Raw genomic sequence first — 15,302 nt, forward strand, 5'->3', positions numbered from 1 at the left:
GAGGATGCCCTTATTATGTTCTTAGACTTGATTGATGGTTGAGTTTATAGGAAATTGTAAATTGTAAGTAATAGCCCTTTGGAATCTGAAGAGATTGCTCTGTTTTCTTCTAGCTTCCAGTTTTATTGTTGAAAAGCCCAATGTCATCCTCTGTTATCATGTCTGATCTTTTGTCTGCAATCTGTTTGTTATTCTCTTTGAAGCATTTAGGGAATTCTCTTTATCTCTGCTGTTCTGATATTTTAGGATTAAGTGCCTTTCTGTGAATCTTTTTCATTTATTTTTCAGGCAGTCACTAGATCCACTTCAATTTGGAAACATACTTCTTTTAGTTCTGGGGAAATGCCTTTCTTTGATAATTCCACACATCCTGCATCCTGCTCCCCTTCTCCCTTTGTAAGTGCTTAGTTTACCTGTACAGCTTCCTGGATTGATCCTGAATTTTCTTTTATCTCATATTTTCCTAATGGCTTTTTGCTTTTCTCTTGAAACTTCTCAACTTCATTTTATCATTTACTACCAAGTTAAGACTTTTCATTTTTTTAATTTCCAAAAGTTCATTTCCTTCCTCTGAATATTTCTTTTTTGAAAGGCATCCTCTTTTTGGTCATGGACTTTCTTTCTTTAATGGTATCGCTCATAGTTCTGAAACTTTCTTCTGCTCTTACCTTTGGTTTTGTTCGGATCTTTCTCACCTCTTCTGGTAATTTTTTTTGTTTTAGTGTCTGGTTTTCGTGACTGTGGTTTCCTCAGAAGTGTGGTAATTCCCAACGTCTCCTCAAATTTAAGAATGAGAGAAGTTAATTGCATTACTTGAACTTGTGGATTGACAGACTTCACTTCTGATGTGATAAGGCAATGAACCTGAATGTTGGAAGATTCTCCCCTCCCTAGAGTATCTGTAAAAGTATTTTTCCATGGACAAGTCAGTTTCCGTAGAAAGTGTTGACTTAAAAAACAAAACAACCAGCTATATTACCAGCAAAATAAGTTTATTTACGAATTGTTGTGGTGGTGGTTTAGCTGCTAACTCATGTTGGACTCCTGTAATCCCATGGACTCTAGCCCTCTGAGAAGGCTCCTCTGTTCATGGGATTTCCCAGGCAAAAATACTGTACTGGGTTGCCATTCCCTTCTCTAGGGCATCTTCCCAACCCAGAGATTTAACCCGAGTCTCCTGCTTGCAGGCAGATTCCTTACCACCGAGCCACCTGCTGCTGCTGCTGCTGCTGCTGCGACTCTGTGCGACCCCATAGACAGCAGCCCACCAGGCTCCCCCATCCCTGGGATTCTCTAGGCAAGAATACTGGAGTGGGTTGCTATTTCCTTCTCCAATGCATGAAAGTGAAAAGTCAAAGTGAAGTCGTTCAGTTGTGTCCGACTCTTAAGGACCCCATGGACTGCAGCCTACCCGGCTCCTCCGTCCATGGGATTTTCCAGGCAAGAGTACTGGAGTGGGATGCCAGTGCCTTCTCCACCTAGGAAGCACCTATTTGGGAATAGTGAACGAGTGCTCAATCACTCAGTCACTTTTGACTCTTGCAACCCCATGGACTGCAGCATGCCAGGCTTCCCGCTCCTTCACTATCTCCCAGACTTTGCTCACATTAATGTCCATTGAGTCGGTGATGCTATCCAACCATCTCAGTCTCTGCTGCCTGCTTCTCCTTTTGCCTTCAATCTTTCCCGCATCAGAGTTTTTTTTCCAATGCAAAGAGTTGGCTCTTTCCATCAGATGGTCAAAGTATTGGAGCTTCAGCTTCAGCATCAGTCCTTCCAATGAATATCCAGTGTTGATTTCCCTTGGGATTGACTGATTTGATCTCCTGGCAGTCCAAGGGACTCGGAAGAGTCTTCTCCAGCACCGCAATTGAAAAGCATCAATTCTTCGGCGCTCAAACTTCTTCATGGTCCAGTTCTCACAGCATACATGACTGCTGGAAAAACCCTAGCTTTTGACTATATGGACCTTTGTCAACAAAATGATGTCTCTGCTTTTTAATATGCCATCTAGGTTTGTCATAGCTTTCCTTCCAAGGAGCAAGCGTCTTTTAATTTCATGGCTGCAGTCACCATCCAGAGTGATTTTTGAGCACAAGGGGAAAAAAATCTCACTGCTTCCACTTTTTCCCCTTTTATTTGTCATGAAGTGATGGGACCAGATACCAGAATTTTTTTTTTTTTTTTGCTGTTGAGTTTCAAGCCAGCTTTTGCATTCTCCTCTTTCACCCTCATCAAGAGGCTCTTTAGTTCTTCTTCACTTTCTGCCATTAGGATGGTGTCACCTGCATATCTGAGGTTATTGATATTTCTCCTGGCAATCTAGATTCCAGCTTGTGATTCATCCAGCGTGGCATTTCACATGATGTACTCTGCATATAAGTTAAATAAACAAGGTGATAATATACAGCCTTGACATACTCCTTTCCTGATTTGGAACCAGTCCATTGAACCAGTCCGTCTGGTTCTAGCTGTTGCTTCTTAACCTGCATACAGGTTTCTCAGGAGGCAGGTCAAGTAGTCTGGTATTTCCATCCCCTTTAGAATTTTCCAGTTTCTTGTGATCTACCCAGTCAAAGGCTTTAGCATAGTCAATGAAGCGAAGTAGATGTTTTTCTGAAACTCTCTTACTTTCTCCATGATCCAACAAATATTGACAATTTGATCTCTGCTTCCTCTGCCTCTTTGAAACCCAGCTTGTATATCTAGAAGTTCTCAGTTGACATATTGCTGAACTCTGCTTGAAGGATTTTGAGCATTTCCCTCCTAGTACATGAAATGAACACAATTGTATGGCAGTTAGAACATTCTTTGGTATTGTCCTTCATTGGGATTGAAATGAAAACACCTGTTCCAGTCCTGTGGCCACTGCTGAGTTTTCTGACTTTGCTGACATATTGAGTGTAGCACTTTAACAAAATCATCTTTTTGGATTTTAAATAGCTCAACTGGAATTCTGTCAGTTCCACTAGCTTTGTAGTGATGCTTCCTAAGGCCCGCTTGACTTCACACTCCAGACTGTCTGGCTGTAGGTGAGTGACCACACCATGGTTATTATCTGGGTCATTCAGACCTTTTTTGTGTAGTTCTTCTGTGTGTTCTTGCCACCTCTCCTGCTTCTGTTAGGTCCTTGCTCATCTTTGCATGAAATCTTCCCTTGATACCTCAAATTTCCTGAAGAGATCTCTAGTTTTTCCCATTCTATTGTTTTCCTCTATTTCTCTGCACTGTTCATGAGGAAAGCCTTCTTTCTCTCTTTCCTGCTCTCTGGAACTCTGCTTTCAGTTGGGTATATCTTGCCTTTCTCCCTTGCCTTTCACTTCTCTTCTTTTCTCAGCTATCTTGTAAAACCTCCTCAGACAACCACTTTGCCTTCTTTCATTTCTTTCTGTTTGGGATAATTTTGGTCACTGCCTTGTGTGCAATGTCACAAACTTCCGTCCATAGCTCTTCAGGCACTCTGTCTACCAGAGCTAATCCCTTGAATTTATTCCTTACCTCCAATATATAGGGGATTTGATTTAGGCCATACCTGAATGGCCTACTGGTTTTCCCTGCTGCTGCTGCTGCTGCTGCTGCTGCTAAGTCGCTTCAGTCGTGTCCGACTCTGTGCAACCCCATAGACGGCAGCCCACCAGGCTCCCCCGTCCCTGGGATTCTCCAGGCAAGAAACTGGAGTGGGTTGCCATTTCCTTCTCCAAAGCATGAAAGCAAAAAGTGAAAGTGAAGTCGCTCAGTCGTGTCTGACTCCCAGCGACCCCATGGACTGCAGCCTACCAGGCTCCTCCGTCCATGGGATTTTCCAGGCAAGAGTACTGGAGTGGGGTGCCATTGCCTTCTCCACTGGTTTTCCCTACTTTCTTCAATTTAAGCCTGTTATATCTCTTGACTTCCTACTTTTACATTCCAATCCTTTATGAGGAAGAGGACATCTTTTTTTGGTGTTAGTTCGAGAATGTGTTTAGGTCTTTACAGAACCGGTCAACTTCAGCTTCTTCAGCCTAGTGGTTGGGATATAGACTTGGATTACTCTGAGGTTAAATGGTTTGCCTTGGAAATAAACTCAGATCTTTCTGTTATTTTTGAGGTTGCACCCAATTACTGCATTTTGGACTGTTCTGTTGACTATATAGGCTACTCCATTTCTTCTAAGGGATTCTTGCCCACAGTAGTAGATATAATGGTTATTTGAATTAAATTCTCCCATTCCCATCCATTTTATTTTACTGATCCTGAAGTTGTTGATGTTCAATTTTTCCATCTCCTGGAAGATTCTTCCATCTCCTCTCCACATCCAATTTACCTTGGTTCATAGACCTAACATTCCAGGTTCATATACAACGTTTTTATAGCATTGGACTTTTCTTTTACCACCAGACACATCCACAGCTGAGTGTTGTTTCTGCTTTGGCCCGGTCACTTCATTCTTTCTGGAGCTATTAGTAATCGCCCTCTGCTCTTCGCCAGTAGCATATTGGACACCTTCTGACCTAGGATGCTAATCTTCTGGTGTCATATCTTTTTGCCTTTTCATACTGATCATGGGGTTTTTGCGGTAGATTTGTAAAACAAAACCACGTAGCCATTTTAAAAGAAACTGAAATTTAGAAAGGAAAAACAAAAATAAAAAAATATCAAAATAAAGTTCCACACAGACATGACCTCTAGTGATAGGATTCATGCAAGAGAGCAATTTAAAAATCAAAGACATTTGTACGCACTGAAAACAGAAACTGAAGTGTGTATGGCATAAAGGTAGGTATGATTTCCATATTCCTTGCCTCAAGTCTCTTCATTTAAGGAGTGATATGTGTAAGCTGTTAGGTATGAATTGTGGACTAGAGAAAGTACAAAGCAAAGGAGTTGGTGAGCAGGAGGAAAAGAGGAGATATAAATTTAGGGAAAAGAGGGAAGGATAGATGTGGAGGCCACTGAACGAAGATGACACATGGCCAAAATTTCTCTTAAAGACTATTGTGAGAAACAATTACACAGGTAAATGGGAGTGGGGGAGTGGCGACACAGGGTAAGGAAAAAAATTTTAAATCATTTTTTACTACCTAAGGTTCAACATCAATGTTATCGTATTCATTTTTTCAGGTAAGTAATGTCACTAGAACAGTAAAAAGTTGGTACTTGGGAAAATGGACTATACAGCAAAAACTTGTCTATAGCTAGCAAAGACTGTGGCGTTTCTACAGTCATTGTAGTGCCTGGTATAGATCTAAATTTTAATGACTGAAGATGCATCTTTAAAGTCTTATGCTAACAACTTCAACTGAGACACATATCCCTTCAGGCCCTTTGTGGGTGTCTAGTATTTTATGGATCCCATAGATCATCAAGACAGGAAATTATTTTCCTTTTTTCCTCTGTAATCTCCCTACATTTACAAGATGTAAGGAAATTTGCACAGCAATCAAGTGAAACAAAGTGTTTGCTAATTGTGTTGCAATGCACAGTGATAATTATAACAGAAGGAACATTTTAAATGGATTTCCTATAATTGTTTTTTTGAGTTTCAAAAATATAGCATAGATTTTTGCCACATTCATTTATTTCAAGTACATTCACTCAAAACTGCATTTCTTGGCACAGTGCTTGGCATATGGCAGGCAGTTTTTAGGTTGGCGTGAACAGGTGAGAACTGAGAGAACTGTTGAAGAACTAGGAAGATTCTTAATCTTTTCAGAGATCTGAGTTCCTTAAAACACACACACACACACACACACAAAGACACAGTGTATAGCAAATGGTTCTATTTTTCACACCAGACTTTTACTTAAAGCTACTCTCTGCAAATACGTAATCACAAATTCAACAAACATATCTTTCCAGGTTTAGATTTTTCTTTGTATAAGGATAGAGGCATTCTAAGTTGCTTGGAGAAGATGTGCCTTGGTGAAGCAATCCCCAAAGTTGCATTTTGCCTTTGTCTAACCATTTCACGCATAAACATTCATCAATTTCTTTCATATTGATTTGACACATACCACAGAATTTAATATTCACAGAAAATTTTCGATTTTAAGAGGTTTATTCACCTATCTTTAGTTTGTGAACAGTCATCACAAAATACACACCAAACACTAATTTGATTATTTCTGACTGTATTAAAATGTATCTTTAGTTTCGGTGATGTTATTACCCAATGTGACATCATTTTCAAGAATAAATAAAAAACTAGAAAGTAATTACTTTCTTTAACTTATAGTCTCAATATTTCGGGCATAGGTATTTTGGGGAGAATATAATTAGAAACAAAATGTTCTCCTGACCCAGAAATTCTCTTCACAAAGGTAGTGGAGAAATAAAACACTTTTCTTATTGAATAAGCATTAGACCAGAATGTGATGGGCAATGCAGGCAATCCACAAAGAGACTGCAAAGACAGCAGGCATCCTTTACACAGCCCAGCAGATACAACCTATTACGTTTCCGAGTTAAACAATAACTAGTCATCAAGTACTAGGCCTTGATAACAAGGCACATATAATTCATCTTACCTTTATTTCATAATTGGGATGACCATCAGTGTTAGCTAATAAGTATTATCCACAGGAAAAACAAACATTTCATTTTTATGACAGAAGGTAGTTTTGCAATTTGGGAAAATTTGCCCAAGAATTTTGGCTCCTACCATCCCACAGAAACTGGGAGAGAGGTGACATAGCTCTCTCTCCCCCATCTGTTTAATTGAGGTATAACTATTACACTAGCTTGAGATGTACAACATAATTCCTTATTTGTATATATTTTTAACTGATCACCACAATAAGTGTAGTTAACATCCATTATGTATTACACAATTTTTTTCTTATGAAGAGAACTTTTTAAGATCTACTTTTTTTTTTTTAGCAACTTTCAAATATACAATAGAGTATTATTAACTGCAGTTATCATGATGTCTATTACATCCCCATTATTCATTTTATATCTGGAAGTTTGTACCTTTTGACCACTTTCACACATTTCAACCACCTCTCACCCCTTGCCTCTGCCAACCACGCATTCTGTTTTCTGTATCTGTGATCTATGAGTTCTTTACTTTTTAACTCCGCGTGTAAGGGAGATTACATGGCATTTGTACTTCTCTGTTTTATTTCACTAAGCATGATGCCCTCAAGGTCTATCCATGTTGTTGAAATGGTAAGATTTCATTTTTTTTTAGGCCGAATAATATTCTACCCTGTATATGTATGTATACCACAATATCTTTACCCGCTCATTGGCACTATTTTTCTCGATATTTGCATTTCAAAGAGAGAGGTCCCAGGTCCTTAATAAAGACATTTCTGGGATATAAAGCTAACAAAAAAAATGACTAAGACCTATCCAGTCTTCAAAATAATTTGTATACATTTCAAAGCAAGGAAAAAGCATACAACAATTACCAATTTTCTAAAGCAAATATTCTAAGAAAGGGAAATACCTTCTAGCTTCAGTAGGGTGAATTAAGCAACTTTTTAAAAGTTTCTGTCTTTACATTTTGATTCTAATTGGTTATGTCTAACCTTCGTAATTTTGCTTAACCTTTCTCAAATATAGAAAAATTTAAGAATAAAAGCTCTTTTAGTCTTGAAAAAATACAAATAAACAAAACCCCCAAAAGACAATAGAAAAAAAATTTTTTTTTTGTCTTCACAGCACATTGTGGTTTTTTAACAGAGTATACATGTTAAGTCTAAAATTTGTTTTTCTATGTATAGGGCTGTTCATTACAGTAAAATAAGGAACTATTTAGAAGTGATCAACTATGAATTAATTATTCACTGTTCTCTGGTTCCCATGTAATACACAAATTTTGGAGGGGGAGATGGAGTTTGGGTTGACCTTAAAATTTGCTCCAGAAAAAGAATGTGGTCCAGCCAATGCAGTGTTACTACACAATGCTTTAAAGAGTCGGTCACAGAAACACACCCTGGAACAGTGACTAATAACACCTGTCACACAGTTACAGATCGCCCAGGTGTCTTTTTGCAGCTCCAATTACTCATTTTCCACTAAGTTCTTTTGGGGAAGGGTGCCTCAGAGGCGGAGCAAACCAGCTTCAGTTCTTCCCTCATTCCAGATTCTGGAAGTGGTGAGAACTTACAACATGGAACCACTCACAGAACTGCTGTATGTTTTTTAACAGCATCCATCACACTCACGCTCATAGAAATCCAAGTCTATGCCCTGACCAGTGTGCTGAACAAGCTGAAGGTGAACGGTTCTATGAAGACCTTCTAGATCTAACACCCAAAAAAGATGTCCTTTTCATTACAGGGGACTGGAATGCAAAAGTAGGAAGTCAAGAAATACCAGGAGCAATGGGCAAATTTGGCCTTGGAGTACAGAATGAAGCAGGGCAAAGGCTAATAGAGTTTTGTCAAGAGGATGCACTGATCATAGCAAACACCCTCTTCTAACAATACAATAGAAGACTGTATACAGAGACATCACCAGATGGTCAATGCCGAAATCAGATTGATTATATTCTTTGCAGCCAAAGATGGAGAAGCTCTCTACGGTCAGCAAAAACAAGACCGGGAGCTGACTGTGGTTCAACTCATGAACTTTTTATTGCCAAATTCAGACTTAAATTGAAAAAAGTAGCAAAAACCATGAGACTATTCAGGTATGACCTAAATCAAATCCCTTATGATTATACAGTGGAGGTGAGAAATAGATTTAAAGGACTAGATCTGATAGACAGAGTGCCTGATGAACTATGGATGGAGGTTACATTGTACATTGTACAGGAGACAGGGATCAAGACCATCCCCAAGAAAAAGAAATGCAAAAAGGCAAAATGGTTGTCTAGATCAGATCAGATCAGTCGCTCAGTCATGTCCGACTCTTTGCGACCCCATGAATCGCAGCACGCCAGGCCTCCCTGTCCATCAACAACTCCCAGAGTTCACTCAGACTCATGTCCATCGAGTCACTGATGCCATCCAGCCATCTCATCCTCTGTTGTCCCCTTCTCCTCTGGCCCTCAATCCCTCCCAGCATCAGAGTCTTTTCCAATGAGTCAACTCTTCGCATGAGGTGGCCAAAGTATTGGAGTTTCAGCTTTAGCATCATTCCTTCCAAAGAAATCTCAGGGCTGAACTCCTTCAGAATGGACTGGTTGGATCTCCTTGCAGTCCAAGGGACTCTCAAGAGTCTTCTCCAACACCACACTTCAAAAGCATCAATTCTTCGGCGCTCAGCCTTCTTCACAGTCCAACTCTCACATCCATACATGACCACTGGGAAAACCATAGCCTTGACTAGACGGACCTTTGTTGGCAAAGTAATGTCTCTGCTTTTGAATATGCTATCTAGGTTGGTCATAAATTTGCTTCCAAGGAGTAAGTGTCTTTTAATTTCATGGCTGCAGTCACCATCTGCAGTGATTTTGGAGCCCAAAAAAATGAAGTCTGACACTGTTTCCACTGTTTCCCCATCTATTTCCCATGAAGTGATGGGACTGGATGCCGTGATCTTCTTTTTCTGAATGTTGAGCTTTAAGCCAACTTTTTCACTCTCTTCTTTCACTTTCATCAAAAGGCTTTTTAGTTCCTCTTCACTTTCTGCCATAAGGGTGGTGTCATCTGCATATCTGAAGTTATTGATATTTCTCCTGGCAATCTTGATTCCAGCTTGTGTTTCTTCCAGCCCAGCGTTTCTCATGATGTACTCTGCATATAAGTTAAATAAGCAGGGTGACAATATACAGCCTTGACGAACTCCTTTTCCTATTTGGAACCAGTCTGTTCTTCCAAGGAGGCCTTAAAAATAGCTGTGAAAAGAAGAGAAGCAAAAGGCAAAGGAGAGAAGGAAAGATATACCCAACTGAATGCAGAGTTCCAAAGAATAGAAAGGAGAGATAAGAAAGCCTTTCTCAGTGATCGATGCAAAGAAATAGAGGGAAAAAATACAATGGGGGAAGATTAGAGATCTTTTCAAGAAAATTAGAGATACCAAAGGAACATTTCATGCAAAGATGGGCTCAATAAAGGACAGAAATGGTATGGACCTAACAGAAGCAGAAAATATTAAGAAGAGGTGGCAAGAATACACAGGAGAACTACACAAAAAAGGTCTTTACAACTCAGATAATCACGATGGTATGATCACTCACCTAGAGCCAGACATCCTGGAATGCTAAGTCAAGAGGGCTATACGAAGTATCACTACGAACAAAGTTAGTGGAAGTGATGGAATTCCAGTTGACGTATTTCAAATCCTAAAAGATGATGCTGTGAAAGTGCTGCACTCAATATGCCAGCAAATTTTTCAGTCCTGGCCACAGGACTGGAAAAGGTCAGTTTTCATTCCAATCCCAAGGAAAGGCAATGCCAAACAATGCTCAAACTACCGCACAATTGCTCTCATCTCACATATGAGCAAAGTAATGCTCAAAATTCTCCAGGCCAGGCCTCAACAGTACATGAACAGTGAAATTTCAGATGTTCAAACTGGATTTAGAAAAGGCAGAGGAACCAGAGATCAAACTGCCAACATCCACTGGATTTACAAAAAGCAAGAGAGTTCCAGAAAAACATCTACTTCTGCTTTATTGACAACGCTAAAGCCTTTGACTGTGTGGATCACAACAAACTGTGGAAAATTCTTCAAGAGATGGGAATACCAGACCACCTGACCTGCCTCCTGAGAAATCTGTAGGCAGGTCAAGAAGCAACAGTTAGAACTGGACATGGAACAGCAGACTGGTTCCAAATCGGGAAGGGAGTACGTCAAGGCTGTATTTTTTCACCCTGCTTATTTAACTTTTATGTGGAGTTTATCATGTGAAATTATGTGCTGGATGAAGCACAAATTGGAATCAAGATTGTCAGGAGAAATATCAATAATCTCAGATATGCAGATGACACCACCCTTATGGCACGAAGTGAAGAACTAAACAGCTTCTTGATGAAAGTAAAAGAGGAGAGTGAAAAAGTTGGCTTAAAGCTCAACATTCAGAATACTAAGATCATGGCATCTAGTCCCATCACTGCATGGGAAATAGATGGGGAAACAGTGGCTGACTTTATTTTTTTTGGCTCCAAAATCACTGCAGATGGTGATTGCAGCCATGAAATTAAAAGATGCTTGCTCCTTGGAAGAAAAGCTTTGACCAACCTAGATAGTATATTAAAAAGCAGACATTACTTTGCCAACAAAGGTCCATCTAATGAAGGCTGTGGTTTTTTTCAGTGGTCATGTATGGATGTGAGAGTTGAACTATCAAGAAAGCTGAGCACCGGGGAATTGATGCTTTTGAACTGTGGTGTTGGAGAAGACTCTTGAGACCCCTTGGACTGCAAGGAGATCCAACCAGTCCATCCTAAAGGAGATCAGTCCTGAATGTTCATTGGAAGGACTGATGCTGAAGCTGAAACTCCAATACTTTAGCCGCCTGATGTGAAGAGCTGACTCATTTGAAAAGACCCTGATGCTGGGAAAGATTGAGGGCAGGAGGAGAAGGGGACGACAGAGGATGAGATGGTTGGATGGCATCACTGACTCGATGGACATGAGTTTGAGTAAACTCCGGGAGTTGGTGATGGACAGGGCGGCCTGGTGTGCTGCGGTCCACGGTGTCGCAAAGAGTCGGACACTACTGAGCGACTGAATTGAGCTGAACTGACTGAACTGGTCACAACTATAGCACCTCGTGTCTTGCCCTTTTAAAAAGAGGGTCTCAGGTACTGGGAATTACAGGAATGAGAAGGAGCTCCCGTCTTTATGGCAATTCCAGCCGAAAGCTAGTTGAAGAGAATGAAGGCTACAACAGCTGCATGTAAGATACACGAAGAGAAGGAGTGACACGCACGCACTCCGGGTGGAGGGTCCGCGCCCCAAAGCCGACTTCAGTGCCCGGCGTCGCCCGCGGGCGCCCTTAGCGTTTTAGTCACGCCCCCGCCCCCACGCCCTGAATTCCCTCCCGGCTGTCGAGACGTCGGGCAGGCCCTTCTAGGCGGCCCCGGCTTATCGACCCCGGCCCGGCCGCTTCCCGGCCGCGGGCGGGCGAGCCTCCCCAAGCTTCCTGTGACGACGCCGGCCGCCGGCCGCCGCCCGCAGCCCGCCTGGCGGGCCTGGAGCCCGGGCCGCGCCCCGCCCCCCGGGAGCTGGTGGGGGAGGGCCGGGGTCGGACGGCAGCGCCCGCCCCCGGCCGGCGCCCATTGGCCGGCAGCTCGCGGGCGCCCGGAGACCGGAGCGCCGCCGGATTGGCCGCGAGGGCCCGTGACGGCTGCGCCCATTGGCTGGGGCGGCCCCGTGACGCGGGGTGGCGACGGGCTCCCGCGTCCGAGGGGCTCCCGCTTGTCAGGTTCTAGGTAGGTGAGTTCCGCGCCGCCCGCGGCGGGCGCTGTTGCCTAGGGCAACGCGGGGAAGTGGGGTGGGGAGCGGGGGAGGCCGGCAGAGAGCCGGGGCCACGCTCCGCGCCCGCCGAGGGGCGCCCGGGGCTCCGTCCCCGCCCTCAGCCGCCGCCGCCTCCCGCTCCCGGCGGCGGGGTCTCCGCGGCGTCCCGCGCCCGCGGCGGCGCGCCCCTGCTCGGGGCTCGGGCCGGCCGCCCGCCTGACTGGGCGAGGCCCGCGCTCCTCACCGCCCGCGACTGGACGCTGAGGGGGCGCGTGCCTGCGCCGCGGGGCTGAGGCGGCGGGGTGAGGCGGCCCGGCGGCCCCGCCCGCTCGCCGGGTGCGGGGGCTGCGCGGTGCGGGGCGGTGCCGGGGCAGCGCGGGCGCCGCCCATCGCGCCCGCACCCCCTGGTCTCCGCGGAACCTTCGGCCCGTCCTGGCGTCGCGGCTTCTCAGAGCCGCTCCGCCCGCCCCCAGCTCGCCCCTGTCACCCCTGACCCCCAGCGTCCGCGCCCCTCCCGCCGCGGCCCGCAGTGACCCTCGAGGGGCGGACGAGGTGCGAAGCCGGCTCCGCCGGGTCCGCTCCCTCCTTGCCGGTTAAGGCTGGGGAGGTGTCTGGAGGCACCTGGGGCCAGCTCTATGCTTCGTCTCCCACATTCAGGTTCCACCTTCCGAAACACGCTACCTGGGTTGGTGTTGGTAGGGTGCTACGTTTTGCACAAATTAACTGTGAAGCCGTGGCTTTTTACTTTTGTGCATTTATGATTTTGATAGGCAGTGCAGTGCAGCCCACCGTGTGTTAATTTCATAAGGCTGGCACTTTCGTTTTCGTTTGCCTTAGGGTTAAAAATCCTAAATCTTTTAAATTCGGAAGCCACTGTATATATATTCGTAGCGGCCCCACTATCGGTTTGACATAAATTACTCTAAAGGTGTGGTGCTATTTTTTTTCTCTTTCTCCAGATGTTTTAAAACACAAAATTGGCAAATGGAGTCAGCGATGTAAAAAGTGTAATAGAAAAATCAGTAAGAATAGACCACAACTGTTTCAGTGATTAAAGCCTAGAAAGTATGTTTCAACTTAATGAATGGGGACTTGAATTTTGCAAAGTGTAGTTCTTGGACTGAGCAGTGGTGCAGTCCTGCTGTATCCACCTATGTGGGCTTTAGGAAAACAGACACGTGAAGAGCCAAGCGTTTTGTCAGTCAACGCAAAGGAAGACTGTGCTTTGTCATCTGGGTCCTCGTTTCTGCTAGTTCTCTTGAGCCAAGAGAACTGTTTTCAAAGGGAGTACATAGGCATACTTGGAAACCTTTTTCCAGTTTCTTCCATGAAAGACCTTTGTAGAAGATCTGTTTCTCTTCATTAAATATATACCATGTAAAATTATTTGGGGTCGGGTTAATGCAGCTTCTGCACTATTTCAAAGTTTGATGTAAGTAGTTGAAGAAATAAGTCAGGCTTTTGGTAGACCTGCCCTTTTCATTTCATCTTCAACTATTAATGTAGCTATAACTCTGGTCTGTGAACATTTCACGTTTGCCTTTTTCCCCCTCCAATATTTCACGTTGAAAAATTTCAAACAATACAGGCAAGTTCAGTTGCTGGTGAATACTCACCAACTACACAACAATAATAGGAACAGCTGTTACATGGTATATACTAAGGAACAGAAGAACTGAAATGATCAACTTTGAAAACCAGAATAAATATGTATTATACCAAAATATTGTCAAGTGCTTATTTTCCATTTGTAGATGGAAATAGTGTTTATAAAAACCATAGTAATTGAATTCCGTGAGACTATTATAAAGCAGTCATCATTGTAAATCAGGGCCTTAAGTTAATTGTGTTTTGGTAATCAGAAAAAAAAGGAAATCTAATGAACTTGTTATACAAATAAAAGTTTTGTTTTGAAATTGGACTTGTGTTAATAGATTATACTTTTGTACTTGATTTTTAAATGAGTATGTTTTGCAGATGAGTCGAAGGGACTATCATTTATGCACTGTTTTGGTAACACTTAATAAATTGAATCAACCTTATGTATGTTGTTTTGGAATAAGAATGTTTTTGTAGTGGAAAAAGAAAGCTTACGAACATGAACTTTTTAAATATAACTTTTCCATGGAATTTAGAGAGATTGAAGTTAATTTTGGTAGGAGTCAAAGCTATCTTGCGTGTTATTTCATGGTGATGCTAAAGGAATATTTTAATACAAAACTTCAATTTATGATAAAAAATAAGAAATGGGTATAAATTCATGTATATTATATTTATAATTTTCCCATACTTAGGAAATTCCTGCCCTTCTTTAAGTATGTGAATCCTGCTTTTCAGTTTTTTTTGTTGTTGTTAAGTTGCTAAGTTGTGCCTGACCCCTCTTTGCAACCCCATGGACTGCAGCACACCAGGCTTCCTTGTCCCTCACTGTCTCCTGGAGTTTGCTGAAGTTTGTGATCATTGAATTTGTGATGCTAACCAGACATCTCATCCTCTGCCACCTTCTCCTTTTGCCTTCAGTCTTTCCCAGCATCAGGGTCTTTTCCAGTGACTCGGTTGTTCACATCACGTGGCTAAAGTATTTCAATTTTAGTATGCCCAAAATCTGTTTTTCATACTTAACAATATTTCATTCTTAAATATTGAAATTGAGCTGTGCTTCAGAATGTATAGATCTTTGGATTGCCTCATTATTTTTTCATATCTCATTTGACTTTGGCATGCTTCAGTTCAGTTCAGTGGCTCAGTCGTGTCCGACTCTTTGTGACCCCATGAATCGCAGCACGCCAGGCCTCCCTGTCCATCACCAACTCCTGGAGTTCACCCAACTCAGGTCCATCGAGTCAGTGATGCCATCCAGCCATCTCATCCTCTGTCTTCCCCTTCTCCTCCTGCCCCCAATCCCTCCCAGGGTCTTTTCCAATGAGTCAGCTCTTCACATGAGGTGGCCAAAGTATTGGAGTTTC

General features: G+C 42.8%; 1 protein-coding gene across 4 annotated transcripts in view; it reads left to right on the forward strand.

Moving 5' to 3' along the window:
- Positions 1–12,203: 12,203 nt before the first annotated feature.
- FER (FER tyrosine kinase) overlaps positions 12,204–15,302 on the forward strand; it is a 456,972-nt gene continuing 453,873 nt past the window's right edge. For 3 of the 4 annotated variants that reach the window (XM_070794110.1, XM_070794112.1, XM_070794113.1), the window contains exon 1: positions 12,204–12,311. The gene's annotated coding sequence lies outside the window, so the exon portion shown is untranslated. The remainder of the gene's footprint in view (positions 12,312–15,302) is intronic. The other variant, XM_070794111.1, reaches the window with a different exon arrangement.

The sequence above is a fragment of the Bos indicus genome, chromosome 7 (assembly GCF_029378745.1).
Source record: "Bos indicus isolate NIAB-ARS_2022 breed Sahiwal x Tharparkar chromosome 7, NIAB-ARS_B.indTharparkar_mat_pri_1.0, whole genome shotgun sequence".
Lineage (NCBI taxonomy): Eukaryota > Metazoa > Chordata > Mammalia > Artiodactyla > Bovidae > Bos > Bos indicus.